Raw genomic sequence first — 12,295 nt, 5'->3', positions numbered from 1 at the left:
AGAGAGAGAGAGAGAGAGAGAGAGAGAGAGAGAGAGAGTGGCAAATTACATCACGTGAATGCCCACTCAATGACAGGGGTCACGTGACAAGTTCTCTCCAATCTCTTCCATGCCTATGGAGCTTTGATGCCCATGTCCAATCAGAGGAGTCACGTGATGCAATTAGCCACTCTCTTCCTATGAGATTCTCTGGGGATGGGCGATGAATCTCGTTTCGTATAGAAGATCGGACACTCCTAGACGGGCGAGAGGCTGAGGGAGGAGGGAGGAAGGTCAAGTGGGCCTTGCTTCACATAGAAAGTCGGATACTTCTAGGACCTAGTATTGCTAATTTAGTAGAATTTCTATCAGATTTGGAGATTTTTTTGGGAGAAAAAGTTTGGAGGAATTTCTGGGTGACTTTTGGAGAAGAAAATACGAAATGTCCAAATTAAATTAAAATAACTTTCGAATAGATTTGACAATAGTGTTCCAGGCAAGGGGATGAGGTAAACTTTGTTTCTCTTGAAATTTCTGCTTTATCCCGTTTTGGCATAAAAGAAAAGCATTACGTAAATTACATGTAGGTATAGCAGAATATATCTAGAATATATAATGAAATATGCAGTGAGATGTAAAAGTTCCGAAACGGTTGAATATCTTGGTATGTATCTTTTAGAAAAATGTTTGACAAAAGTTGTTTAAAAAATCTATTTATTGATCTTATCAGTTCGACTTTGGGTGGCCAAGATTACATTAAATTTTTTTTAATGGAAATCGAATTAAAAATAATTAAGTTTCTCTCTCTCTCTCTCTCTCTCTCTCTCTAACTTTTTTTTTATTTTAGTATAGTCTACTGTAACACCTCCCAATTTTTAGGATCTCTTAAAGTCGCCTGTATTACCGACTAAATCATATAATTTTTGTATAACAATTACTTTTTCTCTTTTACTAATGGGAAAATCTTTTTTCAGAATTAAAGAATACGCATTATTACATGTCTGTGAAATGGAGTATATGCTGAGACAACAAAAAATTTCGAATTGAGATTTTCTTTATCACTTCTTAGTTTAATATATGGTGCTCTAGAGCTGTCACATCGTGACAACATTTGCTTTGTATAAAAGCTGTGTAATCTGTACTTATGAAATCATAGTCCACAGACTAGTAGTTTGCATAAAGAAACAGTATGAAGTTCTTAAAATTGGACTTAGACGTCTAATTAAAATGCAATTGTTATACGAAAATTTATATGTATGTGTGGCGTGCGTAAGTGAGATATGGGCTGTGTTCCAAAATTTACTGCTAGTACTGAAAGTCTGTAGTACACGTGACGTAAACTATAGACTTTCAGTACTGGCAATAAATTTTGGAATACAGTCATTGATGCAGTGATGTGTCAATGACACGTAAATCGTCTGTGTGTATCAAATTTTTAGAATTTTATATTTCACATATTCAAAACTATCTTCTCCTCGTGCTCTCCGATTTATTTAGATTCAATTCCAGTGGTAAAATAACTTTCGCGCGCTTCCGTTTACTAACCTTCGTTCTCATCTCCATCGTTCTCTTTTCTACCCTTCTGTTTCCCTCTACCCTTGATACCTCGAGAAGTTCCCAAAACAGCGCGACGCCTCCACGAAAGCATCGTTTACTACGGACATCGCGTACTTCCGGCAATTCTCGTGCGACTTCGATAGGGGTGTATTTAACGGCGAAATTGTTGGACGCTATGTTGTAAAAACATATAGAAAATATATAGCTTCTACTTTTAAAAAATTGCTCAAGCTGTCGTTGAAAGTAACGGAATTATAATTATTTCAGACCTCACTTAAATTATCAAGACTATTAAAATTTTAATTATTATAGTTGTCAAAATTACGTAAATTATTCACCATTTTATTTAAATCTTAAAAATTCTAATTTTAAAATAATTTTCTAAAAGAGCTGTTCCACTTTTAAAAGAACTTGATACATTATATGTATTTATATTGAATCTAAAAGATTCATACATTTTGTTGAATTAAATCTTACAAAATAATTGAGGCAAACTTGCTCCTTCCATAAATAGTATTATTTCTATATAAACTTTTTGTTTACAAATTTAATTTTACGTTGAAACACAAAAAAATATAAACATGCGTTACTATTTTTAGAAAATATATACTATGCGAGAATTAATTCAATATACAATAAAAATTATTAATCATTAATTTCCACTTTAAAGAAAATTATATTGTTTCCTCATAATTATTATTATTTCATATTACATCTATTTCTGTCTAATTTAAATGAAAACATTTAAAAGTTTTAGAAGTTATGTGTGTATGGAATACTTTACTGCAAATCCCATTTATGTACAAAATCGATAAATAAAAAAAAAATTACAATGTTTAAAAATTTACAATTTTTTTGTTTACTTAAAATAGGAAAGGAACATTTCAATTAGACATTCTTTATTTTCTCTTTACACGCGATAACAAAATTATTTTTTATAAAAATCGAATTCAAAAACGATTGAGAACAATATTGTTGAAATATTGTTACAATATTAATTATATACAATGTAATTTCTCTAGTCACACTCCTGATCACTGATCGCACCCTCTTGGTTTCCATGCGGTGGTGCACTCAGTGCGAATCGCGCAGCCGCCCGAACACCTCGGGAGAGATTGGCCTCGCGTTGTGATCGCGTGCGAAAAAAGGATAAAAGAAACGGGGGCGCTATAGGAGGGAGAGAGTAAGAGAAAGAGAGGAGAGAGAGAGAGAGAGAGAGAGAGAGAGAAAGGAACAGGTGAGAAAGACCTCGAGATGTTCGGCGTCTTTGAACGAGTCTTTACGAGTCGCGATATCTGTGCTGCGGAGTATGATATTGTTATCCGCGGCGTTGTGTGAACGTCGCGGCCTCGAGATTCGTACCCTCTAGCCCTATTATTGACTCGGGGTTGGTTTGGCAGCCATGACAAGAGGTTGCATTCGCCGCGAGATTGCCAGATGGCGCGGCGTGTGCGGTCCACCCTCCCTGGAATGCTCTCGGCGAGGATCCTGCCGACGCTGTCGAGCCCCACGGGTCCATCGACGACGCTGAGGGCGATCGACGGCGACCAGGAAGAACGCGCTCGACGCTGAGCGTTGCCGTGAAAGTTGTGAGCGCGCGGCCGCGCGCGAACGAACGCCGCGCGTGTCGAAGTGGTGTCGCGCGAGAGCGGAAGCGGTGCGGAAAGTCCATTTCGGAGGGCTGCGTTTGTCGTTTAGGACGGACGGTAGGCCCGACGGTTCCGTTACGAGGGCGCGTACAGTATTTCCGGAGGAACTTGAGCGGGGGTCGAGGGGATTGCCGGAAGTCTGGTGTTTGCTGGACCGGAACCAAGCGGGATCGAGCCTGGCGGAGCAAAATGCAAGTCGGTCTTCGGGAGTGCCGTCCACCATTTTGGGTGCGCGGAGGTTATTCTGTATCCCTCACGGAGGCGTCGAGATGCCCGCGATATTCTCTTTCGGAATGATCTCTCTCTTTTCCTCTCATTCCTCCTTATCCTCTCTCTTAATCTCCTTTTTTCCGTTTCGACGTTTTTCGCCGAGGAAAGAGTGAGTGGTTTCCGGAGAGGAATCGGTATCGCGCGACGTCACTGGCACAAAGATCAGCTGGATCGCCCTACTGTCCCGGTGCATCGTTGAAAAAGTCCTGGGACGTTCCGGGACGTCATGACCGTCCCGATGCCACAGAACTGGAGCCATTTTTATGTGTTGCATGCCGGGAGGAGCGGCTCTCCCGCTGGAAACTGGGTTACCGCGTCGCTTCCGTTCGAATTTCTCCTCCACTCGTCGCCCAGAGACTCGTAGTTTTATGTGTCGCGGTTAAAAAGCGTGCTCCCTGGTTTCTTGAGATATAATTGTATACGCGGTGCCGAATGCGGTTGCTCGGTAAAGGAAATTCGTGCAGGCAGAAAAGGCGTGAGTTCGGATTTCGGGAGTGAGAAAAAGTGGTACGTTGATGTCAGTCGAGTGACTAACTGTTGTCAAGAGAAGCAGGGATTTGTACATTAAGGTAACAGAGATTGTAGATTTCTGCTGGATTCATCGCAGTATTTTGTGCGGGGACAGAAACGTGGATCTACACACATAAGGAAAGGGAAACGTGTCGAGGGAGTGAGGGGAGAGAGTGCGCGGGTAGATTTCGTGGATCGTGGTAGTTGTCGAGGAATATCATATGGGAGAAGGAAAAGCGCGGATCAATTAATGAAGAATAGATTATCCTTTTTCTTCTCTCTCTTGGCGGACTTCTGGTGGAGTATTATGCGGGCAAAGGAGATTCGTGTGTTAATGGTGAAGAAATGTTGGCCAGATATTTGAAACTAACTATGTTGAGGGTGGCAATAATTGATCTGGGTTGAATTGGTGAAGTTGTCAAAGAAAATCGTGCAGAGACGCGCATATGTGTGTTGACCGAATTGGCGAATTTGTCGGGAAAAATTGCGCAGGTGAAACAGACTGGGTCGGTTCACTGAAGGGAGATAAATGTGATATCAAATTCAAGGGTGTACGAAAGCAGTTATGAAGCAGTGCGAACAGATTTTGTGAATCGGTGGACTTGTTGATGAATATCGGGCAAGAAGAGAAAACTAGATTTAGGAAGAGAAATACTGGGAATGAAGATCTTACGCGGTGTAATTAATATTTAGATCGAGAAATGCTGTACGGAGCAGAAAGGCGTGGATCCATGTATTGAGCGAGAAAATACGTGGTACCTGCGTTCGATGAGAAAATATTTCGCGAGATTGACTGTTACTAAGGATTTCGAAAGAGAGAAGTACCGCTGCCCTGTGTTCAATATAATCAATATGTAATTAATGTGATTAATATTGAGAAAAAGAACGTACAAGTATGCAGATTGGAGGAAAACGAATCTGTGCTCGGAGAAGAGAAATGGCGCGACGGAGATATTCTTATTCATATTTTCCGAAAAATTTGATGAGCTAATATCTTTTACAAAGAAAGTGACAGATATCGTTCCGTGATACGAAAACTGAAGATCCATTAAAAAAAATGGGAATATAAAAACATATGAATCATTTAAAAAATGCCACCTGTATGCTCCAGAAAATTAAAAATTATCTAAAAAAATCCCCGTGAATCTGAAGAAGTATCCTTTATGCAGAAAAGTATTTAGAGCAATTGTGAATTTTGTTCGCTCCGATAGAATTTTCTTCGTTTGGGAGAAAGAATCCTTCCTAAACGAAATTGTAAATTTTTAACGCCGAGAAAAACTGAAGATTTTGTTGATACGAAAAATGTCTTCTGCATGTCGAAGTAAATCATTGATTTTTACTTCTCTCGAAAATTCGTCCGTCTGTCAAGGAACATCGCGAATTGGCCTTGTTTAAGAAATATCACCATTAATGGAAAGAATTACGATGTATAAATTCGTAATAATGAAAACTGTAGATATTTATCTATGATTTTAAGTGACGGATTTTTTTGACGATTAGGATGCTATCAGAAAGAGAAATCTCCTACGAAAAAATGCAGAGAGATTTGAAGAATTCGTGGGAGAGGGACGATTGTTAAAGGATCGGAGTCTCAAAGAGTGATGATCGATGGAGCTTGATGGAAGGATGATAAATCTGAAGAATTTTGTTCGCATGCGGAAAAGTCGTCAAATGTATTTACTCTTCTAAGGACATGGCACAAAATTAGACTGATAGACGTCGAGAACGATGGAGATCGAGTGATTTCGGCAAAGGACCGACAAGTAGTTTTAGATGTTTTGTATAAGTCAGTGAAATCGATTGGTGCGTCAATTGTTAGTGCTTCAGAAAGTGCTTCCCCGATTTTCCTCGTCAAAGGATTACGCGTGGTGGCCGGAACCTTCCGTTTCGCGAGACGTGAGTATCCTATCACGCCATTTTGTCTCATCGGGATAAGTGTGTGTAGGGATTAATTGAGAACGGGTCTTCTTTACAGAAAAAATACATAAGAAAATTGAATCAATAAAAAGGATTTTATTCTAAAAGTGTCAACGAAAAATTTTTGTCACTTTTTTAATATTTACATTCTGTTCACAGTAAAAAACGTTTTATATTTGCGCTAGAAACGATCCAAGTCCCTGTTAAAATTTTGTGTCGAATTTTTAATATATTCGAGAATAAATTGATATAATGTGATTGTCATTTTGTGCTAAGGTGATATTGAACATTTCTTAATGTTAAAACAACATAATTTATGAATAAATGAATAAATAACAATATTTTTTATAACGTAAATGTCGTAAATTCTAAAATAAGTGAATAAAATGTGTAAATTTAGCATATCATAAATATTAAATTTATTGGAACATGTTAATGTAATGTATTAAATATGTTAATTTTAATGAGGAACATGATTGCTTAAAAATTGTGTTACGTTTTTGTGTTAATTTTTTACATATTTGTTACTTCCTAACATATTTGTGTTGTATTTACATCAAAATTTAAGTGGATTGTTTAGGGCAGATGAAATGTGTTAAACTTAATGTGTTAAATTTTCAACTATATAATGAAAAAAATTCTATACAATTAGAAAATTTGTGTTAAATTTCACGTGTCTCAAATAGTACATGCAAATTTTTGTGTTAATTTTTACACTGGATAAATATATTTACATTATGTAAAAACAAGAAATGTAATGCTTTAACACAATTTGGAAACAAATTGTGAAAACGTATTTCTTTATAGTAATATTAACATTTAATATGGTAAATTAACACATATGTATACCTTTTATTCATTTATCTTGGAATTTAGTCGTAAAACTGCATTTTTTATGTTATTTGTTTATTTACTTATAAATCGTACTATTTTAACACTAAAAAATGTTAAATATCAATTTAACACAAAATATTCAAATAACATAATTACATTATGTTAAATTAAAACTTGGAGTTGTTAAAAATTGAACCCAAAAGTTTTTATAAGGACCGATTTTAACACAAGTACGAAATATTTTATTGTGTGTTTTGATTAATATATTTGGTTAATAAACAGCATTTTTATTATGGAACAAACAGCAAGAACAATAATAAAATAACATAGTTATGGATGTTTTTCTATGATTGAAATTATGTATTTTTATTACAGAAATATAATTTGTTCAAATAATAAAATGATTAATATTTTGAATTGTTAATGTTACGCGTATCATAAATTACTTTGAATAAAATTAAAGGACAAATAAATAATTTGCGGTAAAATAATCATTCTACAATCAAATTAATTTTAAGAATTTCATAATAATAAAATCATGTATTGTGAATAATTTAAATTCTTTTTGTAATTATAACGTATTATTTACAAAGAGATTTCTCTAAAATATTTTTATAAAAACAACATTTTTATACACGAGTCAATATACTATATAATAACTTAAATAATGTTTTAACATAAATAATATTTTACGTATAGAAGCCATTTTTTTATTTGAAAAAATAAAAAACAATTTTTTAACCTATATTTTTTAAATATTGTATTTTCAACGTTGTTGAATAAAGAAAATTCACTCAAATTTGCTCAGAAAAAAATATTAATATTTAACATTATACAATCATAAATTTAATTTTATTAAAAAAATGTTTCATATACAATTCTTTATATATATTATGTCACTTTAATGGTGTAAGTATTAGACATACATTCATCACTATAAAGTTTGAAGAAAAATATTTAAAGAATAACAATTAAAGGAATTACGATTTTCAATAAAAAGCGTTGAAACGGCATTCCATTATGAAACAAACAGCAGTGTAAATTTTAGAATTTTTCCTTAAGAAGAGAAACGGAGGCTGGGGGCGTGGCGAAGGTGAAAGAGCAGGGCCGAAACAGGGTCAGGAATCAGTACGGTGGCAACCTGCAGCCCCCATTTCACCCCCATATACTGGTACATAAAGCCTGAGGAAAGCGCTAACCTACATGCTCATTCGTACGGCAAATCATATTCAGTTCGCAAAATGAAAACCACCCGCGATGCACACGTCATCACATCTGTTTCTGTCTCCCACTTGCCTCCCTTCTAGCGGCTGGCACGATGGTGAGAATCTTCTTTTAGAATAGGTAAATCCGCGGAGGCTTAATTTTAAGGAAAATCTCCCTTCTCTGAAATGTTCCCGTATATACACACTTAGGAACTTTAATATATTGAAATTTTATTATAGATATAGTAAATTTTTGAAACGTTTTTCGTTTTTATTTAATTATATTATATAATGTATTATATATGAATATGTATGTATAGTACATTACATATTTATAACATATATTACAATATTATTGTAATATGTAACATATTATAATACATTACATATTATACATATAATAATATTAATATATTATATATATTTGTATACTTTACGTTATCGGTTATACTATTGTTTTATTATTTTTTTCTTATTTTTAGATATTGTGCTGTTATTCTTTTTGTCTTTCTTGAACCCTGGAGATGAGAAAACAGGGGTTCCTAAAAATTATTACCGCATCACTTTTGCTGAAAGTTCCTTAATTAAATGAAATAAAAACTAATTGAATTTTAGTTGACAGACGGGAAATGCTCTGTTTCTTATATTATTTATATTATTAAATATCAGAAAATATATTAAATATATCAAAATATATGAAGCTTATTATTATCAGTGTAAGTTATATCACTGTAAGTCCTTTTTTTATCATAATAGTAATCTCCACATATTACTCGCGTCACTTGCGAAAATCGTACCGGTACAATATAAAGACCAGTGACAAGGACGATTCATCCAGCTCTCTCTATTTTTACAAATTTGCCAATAGCAACATTACTTACAAATATTTTGCTAATTTGATGCTATATTCGAAAAGAGTTTAAATATGAATTATAACCCTGAAGGACATTATAATTCAATTATCCACCTTGTACTGATAACACCTTAGGTAAATTGTATCAAAACTTAGATCAGACACCGAACAAAATCTATTTTGAATGTCACTCGTAAACAGACGACTCGAAGACAAAATACAAATGATAGTTTTTAACCCGTATTACGTTTTAACAGCGTTACATCAGTGTCATTATCTTTTAAAAAAAATGTTTCGTTTAGAAAATAGAGGTACAACTTAACCGACTTTCCCTTATATATGTATATCATTGCGACCACACTTACGAGCGTGATGGAACTTCGTTGTTCGCGATTAATATTCTTTAAGGTTTTCGCAAATAATACTTATTCGAGATTCGAAATTAACGCGACAGAAAATATTTTCAGACATTTATACTGTTTGCAATACACCGGTAATTGGGCGCCAGGCATCAATGAGCGTGCCACTCTTTTGTGGAATTAACAAAGATTTTACTTAAAATATAAAGATCTCTAAAGAATTGCGAACGCCAACGGTTCTCATAACCGACTGCTCGTGAATACTATTAAGACGTTGTGAATACTATTAAGTTTAAGTCTGAGAAAAATAAATTTAGATTTGTAAACATGCGTTATGAAAGAGAAATAAATAGTAAACTTTATTCTTATTCAGTGTAAAGTTAAGATTAAATTTATTATTACTCTTATTATTACTTTTAAATTATAATTACCTTTTATTATTTATATTTATTAATTGCTATTCTAATTTTAAATTGTTTTTATAGTTATTCTTACTCGATCTAGCAGCGCCAAGTGTTTTTACATGAAAAATTTTTCTATTTAAATTAAATTTTTTCATTTTATACGGTTAATTCTTTAATTTTTGTGATAACACTTAAATTGAGCAAGGTAACGCAATTTTGTGATAACGTTTTGTATATTATTTTGAAAGAGAATTAAATAACCACTACTTTAGTTGGAAGAGAAAATGTCTTTGTGTGTGAATGAATTGTGATATAATAATTTCATTTAAGAGGAATTTAAACCATTTGGATTGGAATAGGAAGATTCTTCAATAAGAGTAACGTACACTTAGGTTTCATTGTATAAAAATTAAAGATAGTATTATTTGGATTAAGTAAGTAAAGAAATGGGATTTGGCGCCAATTATTGATATATCAAATCCTTTATAGAGGAATGATACATATCATTAAAGTCAATATTATTTATTTAATTTGGTATCCGAATTACATGGAATTTAACTTGGCACTAATTGTTGATATCAAATCTTTTATATGAATAATACATATCATTAGAGTTAAGTAATATTATATACAAAGGACCGGTTTCACCAATCCGAATCAACCATAAATGTCAACCATAAGTGATCAATTCCACTAAACAGCAAATAATTTTTACGAAAACCACGCACGCTTAGCGCTTTTTTTATCTTTTTTTTAAAAGGTAAGTTTGTATAAATAACAAGAAACAGTACCATTTGTGTTTTACTTTTTAATGTGATAGATAAAATTTAACTTGGCGCCTGTTGTTGATATTAAATCTTTTATACATATGATACACATCATTAGAGATAAGTAAATAACAAAAATAATAATACCACTTGGATTTTACTTTTTAATTTGGTAGAATTTAACTTGATAAATGGTCTCTTTTCTGTTCCTGCATTAAACTATTTTAGAACTCTCTTTTTCGCTTTAAACAAATATCAAGTCTCGCGCTTTCGATATCTTCTACATATATTCTTCCTTGCCACCCGTTGAGGTGGTGAGACGACGCTTCGTACAACGAATCACACACAGAAATTGTCGATTATCCTAAGTAAATTCGCAAATAGTAATATTTTGCAGGACGTAACAAAAAAAAATTGCTAGAAAATTATGATAAGCGCCGACACGCCCGCCCTCCGCGTCGGGAAGACACAGAACGACAATGCTATGTTATTTCAGTCAGGTCAGATAACCCTTGTAAGGGACAGTGAAAAACATTAGCACGTTAAACGGTACGTCACAGCATATATGTTTATACATACACACACGCATACACACGGTGTTCCATCGCTGACGATAAATTTTAAAGATAGATTTTTTGTAACATTTTAAGAAAAGTTGTAACATTTTAATGAAAAGTCTAATACGAAAATGTCGAGGCTATTCTAGTTTGCAAATGGAAAAAGTTTAAAAGTTACAAATGACGGGGCCAAAATTTCGCGCGCTCAGGGATAGTAAGATAGTCAATGTGAAGATGTTGACTTTTGTTATTGTGAAAAATATGAAGTTGGGAAAAGTACCTTTACCCTAACACTATTTTGTCATCCCTGAGCGCGCGAAATTTTCGTCATTCGTAATATTCTCTTCCTATTTGAAAACTATCATAGCTTCGACATTTTGGTATTAAACTTTTCGTCTTAAAATGTTACAAAGAATCTGTCTTTAAAATATTTATCGTGAGTGATGAGATACCCTGTATATATAGGCTATATCCTATATATTAATTCTTTATCCAGCGATTAAAAATAAAGTAAGACATGAGGTTCATTAACAAATAATTGAACTTTTATTAATCTTTTATTTTTGTTCTTTATTTTTTATTCTAACGTAAATTGATTATTTTTTAAATTTATAAGAATGTATATTATATTCTCATTTAAAAAAATTCTATTTTTTTTAAATACAAAATTTTGTAAAGTTGAGCTGTTTAAAGATCGGGATGAGCAATTGCTTTTTTTCAAAATTTTCTCTAAACAAAATCAAATCTGATTTAACGAAAGCATGTGGTATTATAATTTGAGTCGTTTCTTCTGATATGCTCTGTATACATATTACATAATGTTTAAGTTGAAAATCAATATCTGATGGGACGATTCGTCTTCGACGGCAGTGTTGAACCTAGAACGAAGGAGAAAGGGGATGAGGGAGAGAACGCAAGTGGCGATGATCGCATTTCTTTTAGCATCGAGATTATTATGGTAGTGATTTGTGGCGCCATTAGAGAGGCGCACCTGAAATGCGTTTCTGAAAAGCCGAGGTCCAAAATTAATCGTCGGTGCCTGGCTGAGGGGCGAGAGGAGCATAAATTCCGGGTAATCCGCTCTGTGCCAGAGAAATTTTTCGTTACCTCGACTGAAATGGCCGAAATCCGCGTTCCGTAACGAAAAGTTTCACGACAGCCTCGACAAACAGCACGCGTTTATTGCTGATCTATCGTTTTTGTGAAGTTAGCACTCCGTTTCTTAGAACGATATAACTTAAACATTTCAATATAACTGATAAAGTGCTGACTCTTTTCCAAAAAGTTGTAGAATTCTCGATACATTCCAAAAGAAAAGCTAACTATAGCCTATGTACAAGGCAGGGATTCAGAAATGTATGAATCAATTTCATGTTTTTGTTAATTTTTTATTTTAATTAGGAATTAAGATTGATTCGAGTTACGGTAAAATTT

The 12,295-nt window shown here is 33.8% G+C and overlaps 1 protein-coding gene across 3 annotated transcripts in view; it reads left to right on the top strand.

The window, feature by feature from the left end:
* Positions 1-5,785: 5,785 nt before the first annotated feature.
* rho-5 (rhomboid-5) overlaps positions 5,786-12,295 on the top strand; it is a 109,323-nt gene continuing 102,813 nt past the window's right edge. For all 3 annotated transcript variants that reach the window (XM_018517871.1, XM_018517872.1, XM_018517870.1), the window contains exon 1: positions 5,786-5,861. The gene's annotated coding sequence lies outside the window, so the exon portion shown is untranslated. The remainder of the gene's footprint in view (positions 5,862-12,295) is intronic.

Source organism: Trachymyrmex cornetzi, unplaced genomic scaffold, assembly GCF_001594075.2.
Source record: "Trachymyrmex cornetzi isolate Tcor2-1 unplaced genomic scaffold, Tcor1.1 scaffold726, whole genome shotgun sequence".
Classification (NCBI taxonomy): domain Eukaryota; kingdom Metazoa; phylum Arthropoda; class Insecta; order Hymenoptera; family Formicidae; genus Trachymyrmex; species Trachymyrmex cornetzi.
Note: the sequence above shows the minus strand (reverse complement) of the source record. Positions and strands in the feature narration are given on the sequence as shown.